This window comes from Macaca fascicularis, chromosome 17, assembly GCF_037993035.2.
Source record: "Macaca fascicularis isolate 582-1 chromosome 17, T2T-MFA8v1.1".
NCBI lineage: Eukaryota > Metazoa > Chordata > Mammalia > Primates > Cercopithecidae > Macaca > Macaca fascicularis.
In genome coordinates, this window is record NC_088391.1 from 76222264 (window position 1) to 76239676 (window position 17413).

Sequence of the window (17413 nt, forward strand, 5' to 3'; positions counted from 1 at the left end):
AAAAGAAAAATTGAATATACATTTCTAAAATGTCTCTTAGAGTCAAGTGACAATGATGAAAAATATCAAACTCTCCTTTGAAATTTGAGGATAAAAATTGTATTGTCTATCTGAGGCAACCTATTTTCTTTCCAACAAAATAGGTATGCAAAAATCTTAATGAATGTGTATAGTATACTAAGTACACTGTGAAGGATCAATTTAAACACTCATGATAAATTTCATGAGCTCCATTTTTAAGCAGCTTTCAGCCTAAGAAGTGGTGTGGTGAGGATGGTGGTGACGGTGGCGGTGAGGGTGGTAGCTATGGTGGCGAGACTTTGTTGCATGCTATCAGATAAATGTGATACATTTTGCTGCTCATGAAAGATCACTTTTCTTTGGCTTGAAATTGTTGTATAGCTATTGAAGATTCTGTAAACTTAAAAGGTTTATAGTAATATAAGTAAATAAATTACTTCTTGATTTCTACTATTCAATGAAAACAGCAAAAAAAAAAAAAGGAAATAATTGTGAAGTGTTCAAAAATAAAGAAACTAGAGCAGTGCAATGATTAAACTTTTTTAAAAATCAGAATCTCTGAATTAAAAATTCTTTGCATCACCAACCTGCTTTGTAAATCCTGAGCAAGATATTTATCTACACACTTCAATTTCTCCATCTCTTAAAAGTGGATAATAGTAATGTCTGCCCCATTGGTTTAATGATATAATTAGATACACAAGGCCATTAAGCATTCAGTAAATATTGTTGTAATTGTTGATAATATAAACAATGTATTATTATTATTGACCTTTTGAGGACTAATTATGTTGAGTGATCAAGAGAATATGTAGGTGTTAATATTTTATCAGGAAGAATTTCTTATATAATTTTTAGGATATTCACCAGCTCTCAAACATTAACAGAGCCACCTGAAAATGTGTGAACTTAAAAAAAAAGTTTGTTTTAGTTCACATATAGAATAAACTGCGGTAGTGGCATGGGTATATCAATACTACAAAATAGTGATAGAATGAGAACGTTAGAATATGTTTGTGGCTGTCATCTGTTTATAAAAGCCTATGGAGAAAATGTGGGTGAGAAACAAGAAAAATAATAAGTAATACATTCACGACAGGCTTAGTAACAAAATATGCAAAAGGAATTGATGAGATTACGTAAGACAAATAGATTGAACACCATGTGATAGCAATGCTGTTCATTATGCAAAAATATGTATAAGAAACTTTACAGGGGTGTCTGACTTCAACCAATTCACATATTTCTATTTATTTTGATTAGAGGATGTGTTAGTAGGATACGAAAAAGGTTAGTACCCTTCATGTAAAAAAGTGTATATTATTCTTTTTTCAAATTTCACAGCAAATTGAAGTCACACCGATACCTGGAAAAGAAACTGCTCTGCAAAGTCTGTACAGTCATCTCTTGGTATCTGTGGCAGATTGGTTGCAGTGAGACCCCTTCCAGACATTGCAATGCACAGACACTCAAGTCCCTTATATAAAATGGTGCATTTGCACATAACCCATACACACTGCTGGCTACTTTAAATCATCTCTAGATTACTTATGCTACCTAATATGATGTAAATGTTATATAAATATTTGTTGTATTTAATTGTTTAAGGAATAATGATAAGAAAAAAGTGAATATATGTTCGGTATGGACACAACTATCCATTTTTTTCCCAAACATTTTGTATTTGAGGTTGATTGAATCCACAGATGTAGAACCCAAGGTTACGGGGGTCCCACTGTATATAATTGTCAAATTACTGTAGATAAAACTTCTTATGAGGTAAATGCAAATACAGAATGATATAACACTTATATAAAATTTTTACTGGGAGAAAAGTAGCTATATCTGTATAAAGTTGTATGTTTACTGTTTGAAGCCAATGTTTTCTTCTGATCCTAATATTATAATGCTTTCCTAGTAAGCATTAATTAGCTATATCACAAAAGCACTGTTTTTTTTTTTCTTTAGGCTAGCTAGGCATAAATCTTTTACTATTAATTCCACTAAAAGACATTTTTCATTATATCTACCATTTATCTGACACATTAAGGCCTTTCAAAATATCCCAGATTAAGTGGAGTCTTATTAATACGTAGTATGTTGTTTACTCAGTGTAGAGAATATGCAGTAGACTATCAAGTGTGAGATGATTTTTCAATAGAAGGACCCAGCTTTTTTAGTTAATTTTACCAATATAACTGATAATGCATAATGAATTCCTAAGGTCAAGTCAATCTCAAGTTTTTGTTTTGTTTTGAATATAAACTAGTTTTTTCAAACTTTCCAATTGTACATTAGGTAATGAATGAAATGACACAATTAGTATGAAAATTGTATTAAGAAAGGGTTTCTTTCATATAAATATATAACACATTGTATATAATATCTTAGATTAATATTGTATTCTTTCCTATGACATGCATCCTCTAATTGTTAAACTAGTATTTATCTCACAAATTTAGGCAAACTGTCTAGTTTTATTTTATTTTGTTCCAAAATTAAAATATACTTAGAAGATTTTCTAATGTAGTTACTTTTCAAGCTATTTGATCTTCAACTGTAGAGAGAAATAAGCAGCAAGAGATCTATGTCACAGCTATAGTCCACATAGCTCTTTGTTGTTGCAGCAGGAACAATGTTTGTTTGTTTTCAATATCATATGATGTTCCAGCTAATGCCATTAGTCAGGAAAATAAAATGATAGATAGATAGATAGACACATAGATAGATAGATATACAAAGAAATGAAACTGTATTTGCTCACAGATAACATTATTATTTATGTAGAAAATCCCAAACAATTAACAACAATGATAAAAACAAAAAAATCTGGAATATGCAATTATGGCAAAGTAATAAGATACAAGGTTAATATATAATAGCCAATTGCTTTCTTATATACCATCAATGAACAGTGGAATTTGAAAATTAAATATATAATACCATTTATATTTCCAAAAAAGTAAATACTTATATATTTAACAAAATGTGTATAAGATCTCCATGAGGAAACTACAAAAGCACTGATTAAAGAAATCTAAATAAATAGAGAGATATTCTGCATATGTGGGTGGGAAGTCTCAATATTGTCAAGATGTAGGATTCTTCTGATCTACAGATTCAATATAATCCCAATCAAAATCCCGGAATGCTTTTTGTGGATATGAACAACCTGATTCTAAGTTTGTGGGGAAAGGCAAAAGACACAGAATAACCAAAGATATTAAAGGAGTAGAACAAAGACAGTTGAGGGCTGTCACTGCTATAGTTCAAGGCTTACTATACACCTATAATAATCAGTGCCATTGATACTGACAAAGTAATAGATAAATAAATCAACAGAACAAAATAGAGAACCCAGCAATAGAAAAATATAATCTACTGATCTTTGACGAGCAACTGAAGGCAATTTAATTAAAAAAGGATAATATTTTTAACTAATGAACCTGCAAAAATTAATAATCTAGACATAGAGCTCATATGTAAATGTAAAATGGAAATATAAAAATCCTAGAAGATAGTGTATGAGAAAATCCAGGTGACTTTGGGCTTAATAATGACTTTTTAGGTACAATAAAAACAGGACACATGAAAGAAAAACTGGATAAATAGAAATTCATTAATATTCAAAACCATTACTCTTTTTAAAAAATGAAATTACAAATAACAGACAGGGAGAAAGTCATATGAAAGATTTGTGTCCAAAATATAGAAAGAACATTTAGAAATCAACAATAAGAAAATGAACAGCCCATTTTAAAAGGGAACAATAGATCTGAATAGACACCTCACCAGAAAAGATATACAGATGACAATCAAGCATTCAAATTATGGTCCACATGATATGTCACTAGAGAATTAAAAATTAAATATAATAATGAAATGTCACTACACATTTATTAGACTGGCTAAAATTCAAAACCTTGACAGCAGCACATGCTAGTACAGGAACTCTCATCTGTTGTTGGGAACGCAAGATGGTACGTTCACTTTGGAAGATGGTTTAATATTTTCTTACGAAACTAAACATACTCTCACTATATGTTCCAGCAATTACACTCCTTAGTATTTTTTCAAATGATTTAGAAACTTACAGCCACACACAAAAAAATGTTATATAATGTTTACATAAAGTTTATTTCTGATTTCCATACTGGGAGGCAGCCAAGATGTTTATGATGAGTCACTTTTTTTGTGTCAAATTGACTGGATCATGGGGTCATGGATTCTGCAGGTATTTAGTCAAACATTATTTGGGTGTGTTTGTGAGGGTGTTTTTGGATGAGATTTACATTTAAATTGGTAGACTGTCTAGTAAATAAAGAAACCAACAGACAGGCAGATAGGCAGACAGGCAGATAAACACATACATCCTATTGATTGTTTCTGTGGAGAACACTGAGTAATACAGTGTCCTTCAATAGATGAATGAATAAACAAGCTGTGGTACATCTTTACCATGGGTTATTACGCACTAATAGAAAGAAATAAGATACTAGCCATGAAAAGACAAGTAGCACCATAAATCCATACTGCAAAGTGAAAGAAGCTAATCTGGAAATATTTAATACTACATACTATATGATTCCAACCAAATGACTTTCCAGAAAAGGTAAAACTATAGGGACAGTAAAATGTCCAGTGGTTGACAGAGATTCAGTAAGAGGGAGGGAGAGGTAAATTGGTAGAATACAAAAGAATATTAGTGTAGTGTAACTATTCTGTATAATACAATAATGGTGAATACATGATATTATACATTTGTCAGAACTCACAGAACGTACAATACAATAATGAACCCTAACAATGGGGGAAAATGCAGGAATATAAGAGGGTAAATAGGAATTATCTGTACTACCACTCATTATCCTGTAAAACTAATACTTCTATAAATAATAAAGTTTATTAATGTTTTAAAAATCTCAATACTTTTTTAAAAATAAAATAAAGCAGGCAGCATATATATTTAGTTTTCTCCATAAGATACATATTTTATTTTTAAAAAGTCTTCTTTAAAGTAGCATACTTTCACATAGAAAACAAGAAAATCATTATTCTAGGTAAGACAAGTGAAATGCATCTTTTTATTACTGTAATTTTCAATTAAATGTGTTCATATATTTCCTTTTTATTACAGAAGTTAGCACTAAAAATCCACATGGTAATTACTAGGTAATGAACAATTAAAAGAATTCTATTTAGTGTGGTAAGAGTTAATGGAGAAAACAAAACATTTATGCTAATAACTGTTTTAAGTCTTTGATTCACAGTGATATCCTACTCGAAGAAATAATATTGCTTTCAACGAAAAGATGAATTTCAATAAAAAACAGTAACTAAATTTTAGAACTATAATTGTAGCTGTAGCAAAATACCTATTGGAATATTGAAATTATTTTTCTTTTCTCATCTCTCTCTTACATATTCTTTCTCAAGACTAAAAATCAAACCACTGAACCAACCAACCACTAAAGACTGTTGTTTCTTATATTATTTATAGGAAAATAACTCAAAAGCCCCTGACTATAGCTGACTTCTCTGAGACACTGGAAAATGACAATAAGGGATCACCATGGGCATATTTCCTCAAGCCGATATTTAACAGAATTGCTAAAATTACCTCCTGACTGGGCACAATGGCTCATGCCTGTAATCTCAGAATTTTGGGAGGCCGAGGCGGGCGGATCACCTGAAGTTGAGAGTTCTGTATCAGCCTAGCCAACATGGCGAAACCCCGTCTCTACTAAAAATACAAAAATTACCCCGGTATGGTGGTGCATGCCTGTAATCCCAGCTACTCGGGAGGCTGAGGCAGGAGAATCACTTGAACCCAGGAGGAGGAGGTTGCAGTGAGCCAAGATCATGCCATTGCACTCCAGCCTGGGTGACAGAGGGAGACTCTGTCTCTAAATAAATAAATAAATAAAATAACCTCATACATAATATCAAGACGTAATACTGAAAGGGACTTTATTGACTCCATAGCATGGTTCAATACATGCTTAGCACGTATTTAATAATTTTTGAATTAAAGAGTAGATAATAAAGTCAGATGAGTAGTTGACTACCAGGTTATTCAAATGCTATTATTCTGTAAACTAAAATACTATCTTCAAAACATGTCAGGAACAAGTATTGAAGAATATTTAGGACAGAGGCCATTGGGGAAGGGGGTAGATGAAAGTAATGACAGTAGTTTTTTAGTTTCTCTAGTTAATTTTTTTTTTCTTTTTTGCTGAAGCAATTGATGAGTAGATTACTACCCAATAATTTTTATATTACAGAAGGAACAGAACCCATATTGCCCATAATGGTATATTTGATTGATTATGTTGCAAGCATGATGCTGAATTCTGGAGATATATAGACCAATAAATACCAATAAAAAAGCTAACTGCAGAGAACTAAAGCCCAAGGTAGACACATAGAGGGAGATGTGAGCCAGTGGAAGCAATACGGCATGTTGTTTACAAGGATTGGATATCACACCAAACTGCCTGAATTGGAATGCTAGCTCTGCCACTCACTAGTAGGTGTACTTGGGTATGTTTTTAACTTTTCTAGGCCTCAGTTTCTTGATTCCAATAATGGGGGTAATTATTACCAACTTCATAAATTGTGAGTTAATGGATTAAGATTGTTCATATAAGTTCTAAGAATAGCTTTTAGAACCTTGTGTTTACATTTTATGACACTTTAGCCTGAGTATAAGCGCAAATCCATTAAAACTAAGACAAATACAGAAATATTAATAAGATGAGCTTTAGGATTGATTGAAGCAATGATTCGAAGATGAATAATATTTTTCCTCTTTTCTCTGCCAAAGTGATATTGTCCTACACATCCCAAAACTGGCAAACAGAAGAAGAATGGTGAGCCATAATCACCTGGAACTCAGAATTGCATCACTGATACACAGTGACACAGAATATAAATGATAAAGCAATAATAATTATAGCCACAATGTGCATTATAGGAGATAAGTAAAGAATGCTAAAAGTGTATCAAGACGGAAAGATTATCACACTGGTAATTTGGGGAGTGAATTAGAAAATATTTCTCAGAATATGAACTGAGATTGGAAATAAGGTTTGAGGAATTCAAAAGGGTCAGATAAGGACAAGATATTTTAGACAGAAGTCTTAGAACTTTTTTGTGTCTAGTCATATGGGACATAATCACATTTCCAAACTAATTTCGGGAAAGTCTAAGGGAAGTCTTTAACTGTCTTAGGGACAAGGTACAAGCAAGTCGTGATTATTTCTTCTCTTCTAGCTTTCTTGCTGCTCTAATTTTTCTTCTACTTTTTATTATATAAAGTTTAAAAAGAAAAGCAAATCCACAAATCATCAAGGTGATGGTGAGACAAAAATATTGTACTGGATCTGTAAAACTGAATGAAAGTGGTTTTTTAATTAATTAATTTTAATTTTTTAATTTTTTATTTTTTAATTTTTTGAGACAGGGTCTCACTCTATCACTCAGGCTGGAGTATGGTAGCAGGATAAAGAGCTTACTGCGTCCTCAACTTCCCCAGCTCAAGTGACCCTCTCACCTCAGCCCCCCAAGTAGCTGCGACCACAGGCATGCGCTACCATACCCAGCTAACTTTAAAAATTTTGTAGAGGTGAGGTCTCACTATGTTGCCCACTCTGGTCTCAAATTCCTGGGCTCAAGGGATCCTTCCACCTTGGTGTGCTGAGATTACAGGTGTGAGCCATCATTCCTGGCAAACAAAAGTACTAAGTTGATTTATTTTAACTAATAGTAAGGTAATTTTAGTCATCTTTAAGTACAAATTCATGTCTCTACAAGTAATAACACCTGTAGCAAAATACTGCAGCACCATTCTGTAACCAAATGATTTATTTTATTGATTCTTGGTTTGAATTTAGAAGTTGAATAATGTTGATTTTTCTGGGTCAGTTTCCTAATGCACATATACAGCTATAATAAAACTTTTTCTAACCATCTTATAGGTTAAAGTATGAATCAAATCAATTAAATACTATGAAAAGATTTCATGTTGTCAATAGAATAATTATTATTCAAACTAATTCAATTAATATAATTCCAAAAGTTAGACAATTATAAGTGCATATTTTGTTTCTACATGGAAAAGTAGTAACTCAGACATTCTAGAGAAAATAAGAAGAATAAAGAGTTGATCTGCTGTCACAGATGGGTACAGGTATCTGTTCCTACGAGTAGGGCCATCTGTGTGTACTGCAGGTTCATTGTTCTGTGACAACTTCCTGCCGAATATAACGGCAGCTAAATCTAGAGCAAATTGTATGAGCATGGCTTCATTTTCAAGTATGTTAGTCATTTATTTTGTTGTCAAGAAATGTCTTTATCTGTTATTGTTAAGTTTCATGGCCCTAGTAATTTTATTGCACATTTGAGAAATAAATCATTAACCACTATTCTATATATTTGATTGCTTTGACAATTTACTCAAACTTAGAAATCATGTTATATTTTCTGAGTTATATATTCTAACTTATCCCTAACCAAAAGTTTTCAAATATGAATCTATTCATGAACAAAATTTGTCGACTATAGTAGTGTATATTTTAATCTATATAATGCAAAAGTTCTAGTTCTTTATTATTCTTTTTATCTAACAAATAAGTAATTGTAACAGTAATCCCAAAGTGTATGAACATATGTGTGTGCTTTATTATCATATTGTTTAATGAAAATGGTTAAATATTGTAAAATGTTAAATGTTGTAAAACGGTAAATGTGAATTAACAGAGTTGTGACTCCACCTCTTCTCCCTTTCTCTCCGTGGTTCCCCAAAATGCACCACTTTTTGTCCTGGCTGTTCCTAGCTTCCACCTCAAGGACCTTTTCAACTACATACTGGCACAAAGTCAAAAGTTTTAAGGTTGGGAGACATAGCAGGGTGCTTACTCATTTCCACTAAAAACAGACCTCCCTTTGCTTAAAATTGCACTGCTACCCACTGTCCTTCTGCACAAAAACAGAGCCTCATTCAAATAGTAAAACCATGGTTGATATCCCCAGAACTCACGCCATTTGGCATTTTTTTCTAATCTAAGACGATGTTGCTGACATGATCTCTCACAACACTCTACCATTCTTCCTTGGCATATAAAACTGTACTTTTAAAATATTTCTTACACTTACTCATACATAATTTATATATTCAGATGGGATTTTTCTCTGGCACTATGTACCTTTGCAAACTTCCTCTGGCTTCAAATACTTCGTATAGGTCTTATATAAATACGACAGAATAGACCTCCATCACAACCAATTTCTTGAAGTTCAGCATTTTATTTCACATTAATTTCCTCTTTGAGTGTTGTCTTTTAGGATTCAGTTGCAGAGAACATAATCTGTTCTATCTAGGTTAGGTAGAGTGAGGTTTCTTCATAATTGGGAAGACAGATTTCTTCATTCCTGGATATCTATCGACTGATTAATCTTTATAATTTTATTTTAAATGTTTTTCATAGACTTTTACTTACATCAGTTATCCTAATTCTGATCCTTAAAATTTACTCTCAGCCTGTTAAAATGTGTCAAATTAAACACAAATTTAACTTAACTCTTAAGAATTCTACATATTTTAAAAGTTACGTTTGACTGGTTTTTTTTTTTTCTGCTGAAATGTGCACCAAAAAAGAAAAAAAATGAAAATACTGTCTCTTTTATACCCACGGCCAAACATAGTCATTTCCTAAATTTGATAAGTTTATTAGTTAGCTTCTTCTAGTGGCAAAAAATGCAAACATATGTGAATTACTTCAATTAGTGGAGGTTCATTTGTAGGATTACAAGTAAATAACCCATTAAATAGTCCGACAGCTAGCTTCAAGGTAAACATTCTTATGAACTCAGAACTGCACACAAAATAGCTTAGATTTCTATCACAATGTATTTAAAAATTGAAATGTCTGTTTCCTTTCTTTACATCTGCCCTAAATCCCACTTCTTCCCTGTTTCAGTAAACGGCATTGTTTCCTATAAACTTAGTCAGGCTAGGATCAAGGAAGCTGTTTCTGAAATCTTTCTCTCCCCAGCCCCTCATACCTCATAACACTCCTGGCTTGCTCCTGCCAATTCTCTCTTCAAACTTAATCACAAGTCCATCAGCAGGTACTGTCCAATCTTTGTTTTATTGAACAATCTGTTGTTCAATGAATAAAAGACAGAAGATCCAACTGAAAGGAGAAATAACATTTCAAGCGTTTTACAAAATAGAGCTCTTCTTGGATAAGACCTTTAAATAATGATTATAAAATGATAAAATATATTAACAAAGCATTCAATAACAACCAAAGTATCAGAGACTATTTAAAACTCATATTTGAAGAAGAGCCCAAGAGAACTAATAGAAAGGAAAACATTGTTTTGGAATTTAAAAGTTCTATGAATTGTTTCAACATGAAATTAGGCAGAGCTGAATAATTATTAAAAAGAGCAGTCATAGGAAATAAGCTAGAGTGCATGCAACCCAGGAAAGTGAAGAGGTGGAATGATATGTTTTTCTCAAAGTGTCCATCTCTGTCTCAGCTCATTTGTTAAATCTGTCAATCCCTTAGTTATGTATGTGATACTGGCTGACCTGAGACACCGTGGTTTTCAATTTTGCTGGGGATGACACACTTGGCCTGGCATTCTCTAATGCTATAATGTAAGCAACAGAAGAGAAAACATTCAGAAGCATATGTGCCTTCATAACATCTTCACTAACACCGAATAAGAATTAACATATTCTGCCTACCTGAAGATGAAACCAAATTGATCATATTGATCCATACTTTTCTGAAACACTAATAGTTTCTAATTATAAAATTCTAGGCTTCTTTAAGTTTTTCTGTTGCTTTAAGATAGAAATCATTATTTTAATTATTTATTGAAAGATTCAAAATATCTGAACATAAAACTCAAGATATTTCAAGCCAAAATTCTGGAAATCATTTATTAGCATTTTCTTTAATTTTATAATGATTATATAAATATTGTCATATTAGTTTGATATCTTATGTCTTCAAAACCTCCAGAAACCTTTAAATTATGTAAAAAACATTTTATTTTCAGATTGGTATATGTTTAGCTAACCATTTATTAAAAACAGGAAATTATTGTTAATATTACATTTTTTTCTTCATAGGCCCTGGAAAATGGTAGAGATGATATTTATTTAGAAGTTATTTTACATATTAGCATAACATATCAATCTAAACATCAAAGAAATTACTAGAAAAATATATATAATTTTGGCAAGATGTTCTAATTTTATAATAATTTCACTTAATTTTGTTTCAAAAAAAAAAAAAAAAACACGCACAAGCAGAACTAAGGAGCAGGAATTATTTTCTTAGTTTCTTACTTCTTAGACCTGCCAAAATATGTTAGTCTTGCCTTAGAATTTCCAATTCTGTGTATGACATAAAAAAGGTTTACAATTTTCATTATCAAGAATATGCAGAATCTAAAAACACTATTCTTATTTTTGCTCTAGATTAGATTTACAAGCCATTGCCAACTGGAGATACTCCTAATAAAAATCCACGTTTCTCTGCTTGTTTGCCTCATTTTTTATGATGAACTTTGGCTTTGCTTTTCTGATTGTCTCTCTGTCTTTGTATAGCTTGGAAAATTGCCTTAAACCCCTTTTCACTTGGTTAGGGCCTTGACATCAGAATTTATTTAGTCAGTTTTTTCTCTGACAACTTATTTGCCAATGTTTTCCTTCCTCCTTTTCATACAGACAGCTTACTGGGTCTCAACTGGAGTTGTTTCCTGGAACCAAATCAATACCACCCAACTTGGTGTACACTCCCAAAACTTCAACACATTTCCAAGTCTGACTCCTTCAACTAGATCTCTTAAAATAGTTTTTCACTTTGATATTAAAAGCTGAATTTGCCACAAAAAAATGTTGGACACAATATACTAGACTACTGATACTTTCATGGAACCAACTGTATTACAAAATTCATTTCTTCTTTTAGTCTTGGAAATTCTTATGTGGTATCTATACCAGTTTTCAATGAACTTCCTCATTGAAAAACCTCAGTAAAGGTTTTTGAGAACTGTGAAAAAGAACCAGAGTGTTGAAAAAGGAACAAAAATAGAAAGAAGCGGAAATGCTAGAATGGATTTATATAAGACCAGGCAAATTACTACCTGATTATGTTCTTAGAGTTTCCTAAGAACAGGACTAAGTTAGTAAGGAATTCACTGATACAGGGGACTCCAACATTTCTTAGAATTTCAATGGTAATCATTCTCTGCATGGTGGAGTTTTCAGTGGGAGGATAATACCATGGACCTCCTAATAATCAATAGACATGGTGGGACTATGGCATGGCCAAAACAAGACGCCAAAACTTACCCTTCAGAATCAATGAGAAAAACATTACTATCAATGGGCAATAATACCTGAGAGGCCATCAGGATAACCTGATCCACAGGGCTTTGTGATAATGACTAATTAGATCATGGTGTTCCTAGAAAAGAGATGGATAGCCAACTATGGTATGACTTGATTTGTATCCATAAAAGCTCAAGAACTGAGGAGTATGCATTTTTTAAGAGGATAGACTTCATGACAAATATCCTTACCATACACACCCCGACCCCACACACAAAAAACACAAGAAAACTTTGGGAGAGAATGGACATGTTGATTATCTGGATTGTGGTAATGGTAACACAAGTGTATAGATATGTCCAAACCCACCAAATTGTATACATTAATTATATGCAGTTTTTTGCATACCAATTGTACCTTTCAATAAAGCTGGGAAACATGGAAAAAGGGGAAAAGTATGATTCTTCCCTCAATTTCTAATTCGGAAATCCATAGGTCATTTCCACAGGTAGAGATCAGGTCCCCTTGAGGAATAACCCTGTAATGCCAAAGGACATGCATGCATTTACCAGCAAAATTTAAAAAAAAAAGTCAAGGCTTTGTAAGAAATGTTTAAGAAGTTGTCTTTTCTGACACTGACACCACACAACAAAAAATGCCATCATGGTTTTCCAGATAGAGTTGGAGTTACTAAGGCCACATGCTAAAAATTTTACTTTTTTTTTTTTTTAAGAGTTGAACAGAAGGGGGCCACCAACATAACCGTGGTTATTTCTTCTGGGTCAAAATTTAATAACTTGGGATTGATATATTAATAAATTCTCAAACCTTTCATCACTAATTTGTAGGTTACAGCATATTAGGGTCAGAAAGACCACATAAAAACATAGACACTTCTCCCTACTTTGCCAACATAGTAATTTAGAAGCAATAACACATTGCATGATGATGTACACTGATTAGTGATGGTAATAAAGACTTGGAGGTTGCTGGTGTAGCTGTCCTCTCCATACCTTCTGTTCAATTATCTGTCTGCCCTCTGCGGATACCAGATGGATGATGGTGGACAACTCTGAACTTAACCAAAGTCCAGCCCCAATTGCAACTGCTACTGCAAATACGGTATCTTTTACTGGGGACAGAACAACATGGTATTGAGTGCTGAATCATTACATCTTGATATTCCATCAGTAGAGAGAATCAAAAGCAATTAAATGTTACCTGACAAAGGCAGTAGTACACACTAATTGTCTTGCCTGAGAGCTATGTTAATTTTCTTATTCTCTTTACAATTTATTCTGCAGGGACTTTAGTAATGTTGACATTTCATTAGACATTCCACAGGTGCGATGTACTGATTACATCATGATAATTGGATCCAGTGAGTATGGAGTATCAAATATCCTAAACGATATAGAAAGAAATGTGTGCCAGAGGTGGGCAGATACAATTAGCAGAGATTAAATGGTTATTCAAAATATTGATTTCTTTAAAATTCAAATAGTCTGTAATGTGCTGGGATATGCTTTCTATGATAAAGGATGAGTTTTTGCACCTTTCATAGCCTATATTAATGAAAGAGGAGCAGTGTTTGGTGAAGGTCTTTGGATTTTAGAGACATTGTATATCACATTTAGGAGTGTAACTGAGCCCTATTTACTGGGTACCTCTGCAGGTGTTTGCTTTGAGACAGACTCAGAAGCTCTGTGGTCAATCAAAGATGTGTGAGAAAGCACTTAGTGGACTAAGTTGCTTAGTCCATTGCTCGGCATATCTGATGGTGCTTTAAGTATGTATAGTGGATAAAGATGTTACAAAGAGTCACTGGAAAGGCCTGATAGGACAGACGCAGCTTGGAATTCTATAATTCTAGAACATTTTAGAGCCAAGAATTTTTCTCTCTGAAACACATCTTCTCATGTTTTCATTAATTTGCCCCAGTGAAGACAAGTGATTGAAAAGTGAACCACATAGCCTATCTATAGCATATCTATCAGTTTGTAAAATTGTGCATGGCCAGTTACAAATTGTGTGACAGAAAATGTACACTAGAGTCCAGCTTTAAACAGATTCGGAAGTTAGCAATTTATATACATAAGTGGGCCAGAAACTCATGTTACTTTCCTCTTTTCTTCTCTTTTAGTTCATGTCCTTGGCCTCTTAAAGTATTTCCTATGAAAAATTGAGAGAGGAGAAAAGGTCTTCGCCTTGTTTAAGAGATTGGTTAGTGCACTAAGCTGGCATTTGCTAGGATACGCTTCTGCCATTTTATAGCCCCACCAATGGAGAGTCCTAAAAAACAGTGGTAAAGGTAAATCTTTCCACTGGAAAGAGCTAGGAGTAGTACAATTTGTCATCAACTTAATATGAGGAGAGGAGTATCTGGAAGTAGAGAGATATACTATCTGTTGGGCACTGACAAATAGCTTGGCCTGTTTTATTAGAAGCCAGTAAAGAGAAATGCTGGAAGAGCTGATAAAATAAGCCTAAGGAAGAGTTATATGGATGGACAAATTGGAATGGGCATGAAGTGCATTTATTCTGCTGGCTGAAATAATTCTGATTATGAAGAAGATAAAGGTTGCCTTTATATTTATGAGGAATGGGAAATTATATCTAAAACTAAGAGGATTCACTTGGGCGTTTCTTCCTATTTCTGTTCTCAGGTGTTAAAAGAACGAAACAAACAAAACATAATTTTAGCAACTAATTTCAGTGACTAAAGCCTCAGATTTTATAGAGATAGAGTCCTGGGAATATTTCATCCTCAGGCTGGAGAGTATTGGTGGGGGAGGGGGATGGTTAGATTTGACAAATGAGAGACCAAAAAATGTGAGGTGCAAGCAAATACATTGTTTACCCTTCCTTACCCATATGGACCATACCAAGATCCATTTGTTTTAAATGGTCTTTGAGATGTCCAGTATGGCCAAGCAGTCCTATACGTGTGTTACAGAGCTATGATCAAGTTTACTGAAACACTTTTCATTTTGTCTTATTCTTGTCTTTCTGAGACTATCACATCTCAATAAAAATATTAGCACCTAAGTTTTGACCTCAGCTCTGTTATTAAGAAAACTAGGTTAAGAGGGCTGCTTCTACTTTTTACTGAATTATAACTTTTCCTGAATTATCACATCCTTGAGATTAAGTTTGTATCTTTATTATATTATAAATTGTTGCAATCAGATATATGTGCATATATATGCATAACAGTTATATGCCAACGATAGAATTATAACATAATATTACTTCAGTGCCCAGTGCATTTTTTCTTCTCTTAAAACTCATTCAATCACCATTAGGCTTTATTACTAGCCTAACATAAACCTATCAGGATTAACAAACAGCACCATCAAAAAGTGGGCAAACGTTATGAACAGACACTTCTCAAAAGAAGAAATTTATGCGGTCAACAAACATAAGAAAAAACACCCATCATCCCTGGTTATTAGAGAAATGCAAATCAAAACCACAATGAGAAAAAAATGCATCTTTTATTTTACCTTATGATTTAGTTTAAGAATTGCATTGCTACTTTTTATGATATATGGCTTTTCTGATAAGTATTTCAAATCTAAAGCATTTTTTCGCTAATATATCATTAAAAAACAAAAATCTTATTATGCAGGCTGCCCAGCAGGTCAGCTAAATGCTAGGTCTCAAATAGTAGGTGGAAAACAAAAGGGCCTTGAAGTACAAGGAGTTGAGATTTGGCAGATGTTCATGAATCTGAACACCTGGATTCCAGGCCCATCATTCCTTGCATGAGGAACAAGTCTTTCCTTCAATAAAGGTCATGCCATGATTTTATCACAGTCAGTTTATTTGCAAGGAGAACCCTGTGTTCTTTAAGAACAATCACTAGGTCCAGATAATTTAACAAAAGTTAAACTCCAACATAGTCCAGAGGGAAAAAAAATGAATTTGGCTCCCAAAGAACATACATATATACCAAAGGAACAGTGAAATCATTCTAAGTGTGTCAGTTGAGTTGGGGGAGTATTAGCGGAAAAGGATCCCAAAAGGGTTACAGGAATAAGGATAATACAGAGTTAAACAGGGTGGAATCTATCAAATTGTGCATTGTAATTTCATGTTAACATGAATTCTTGAATCGAACGAATTGATTGATTAATTGATTGAAATCTGTGTTCAATACTAGCCTATGGTCATAAAGTTGAAGGGCTATGCCATTCCTGTAATACTGAAGAATAAGTCTGAAGGATTAGGTGAATGATGCATTGAAATGTTTCTATTGTGTGCAGCATGATCAACCACTGTAACCATACTATTTTGGGTATGTGGGGGATATATAATTTCAAAGAAATAAGTACCTAAATATAGAAAATTTTTATAAGAACCATGAACAAAATACAATTAAGCAAAATAAAAGGACTATTTCTACCTATTTATACTTTTTCTACCTGTGTTCTTATGTTCTGTGTGTTGTATATTTCCTCACATCTTCGCAACTATGCACTTCCTTTACCTATTATTATTTGGCTATTTCAAACTCTTTCTCCCCCCAGTTTTCTGTCCCTCATATGATGAGTTCTGGAGCTGGCTAATGTTACAATTTATGTTTTAGTGGCAGGATGACTTAACTGATATCATCCCACAGTAATATTATAATTTATTAAAATCTTGTCTTCCCTCTACTGAATACAAATTACTCACTTTGAGCAAAGGAAAAAAAAAAAATGAAATGGCAAAAGTCATGACTGTGCCTTTTTTTTTTTTTTTTTTTTTTTTTTGCCTTGTTCCACATTCGTTCTCTGTTCTTTGTGTCCTAATAGAAGGACCTCTACAGACTGCATCACTCAGGCTTCCATACAGATTTGCTTCCAGTTAGGTGAGCTAATCTGGAGCTACAGAGAGATCAGAGGATAGGAGGAGGAATCACTCTTATCCACCCTTCTTGCTGTGGGCAGCATTTTAAGATGGTGCCCATATCCACTGATCACTATGGCACCCCTTGGCCAGCCCTTCGCCCATGGCTCCAACTCTCACTGGGCTTCAGCAGCATGATTTCCT

The 17413-nt window shown here is 33.3% G+C and overlaps 1 long non-coding RNA gene across 1 annotated transcript in view; it reads right to left on the bottom strand.

Annotated features, from left to right (window-relative positions):
• LOC135968033 (uncharacterized) overlaps nucleotides 1-12907 on the bottom strand; it is a 46096-nt gene extending 33189 nt beyond the window's left edge. The window contains exons 1-2 of the long non-coding RNA XR_010582458.1: nucleotides 12794-12907; nucleotides 10087-10217 (exon numbers count right to left, since the gene is read on the bottom strand). This is a non-coding gene — a long non-coding RNA (uncharacterized lncRNA). The remainder of the gene's footprint in view (nucleotides 1-10086; nucleotides 10218-12793) is intronic.
• Between the last annotated feature and the right edge of the window lie 4506 nt (nucleotides 12908-17413).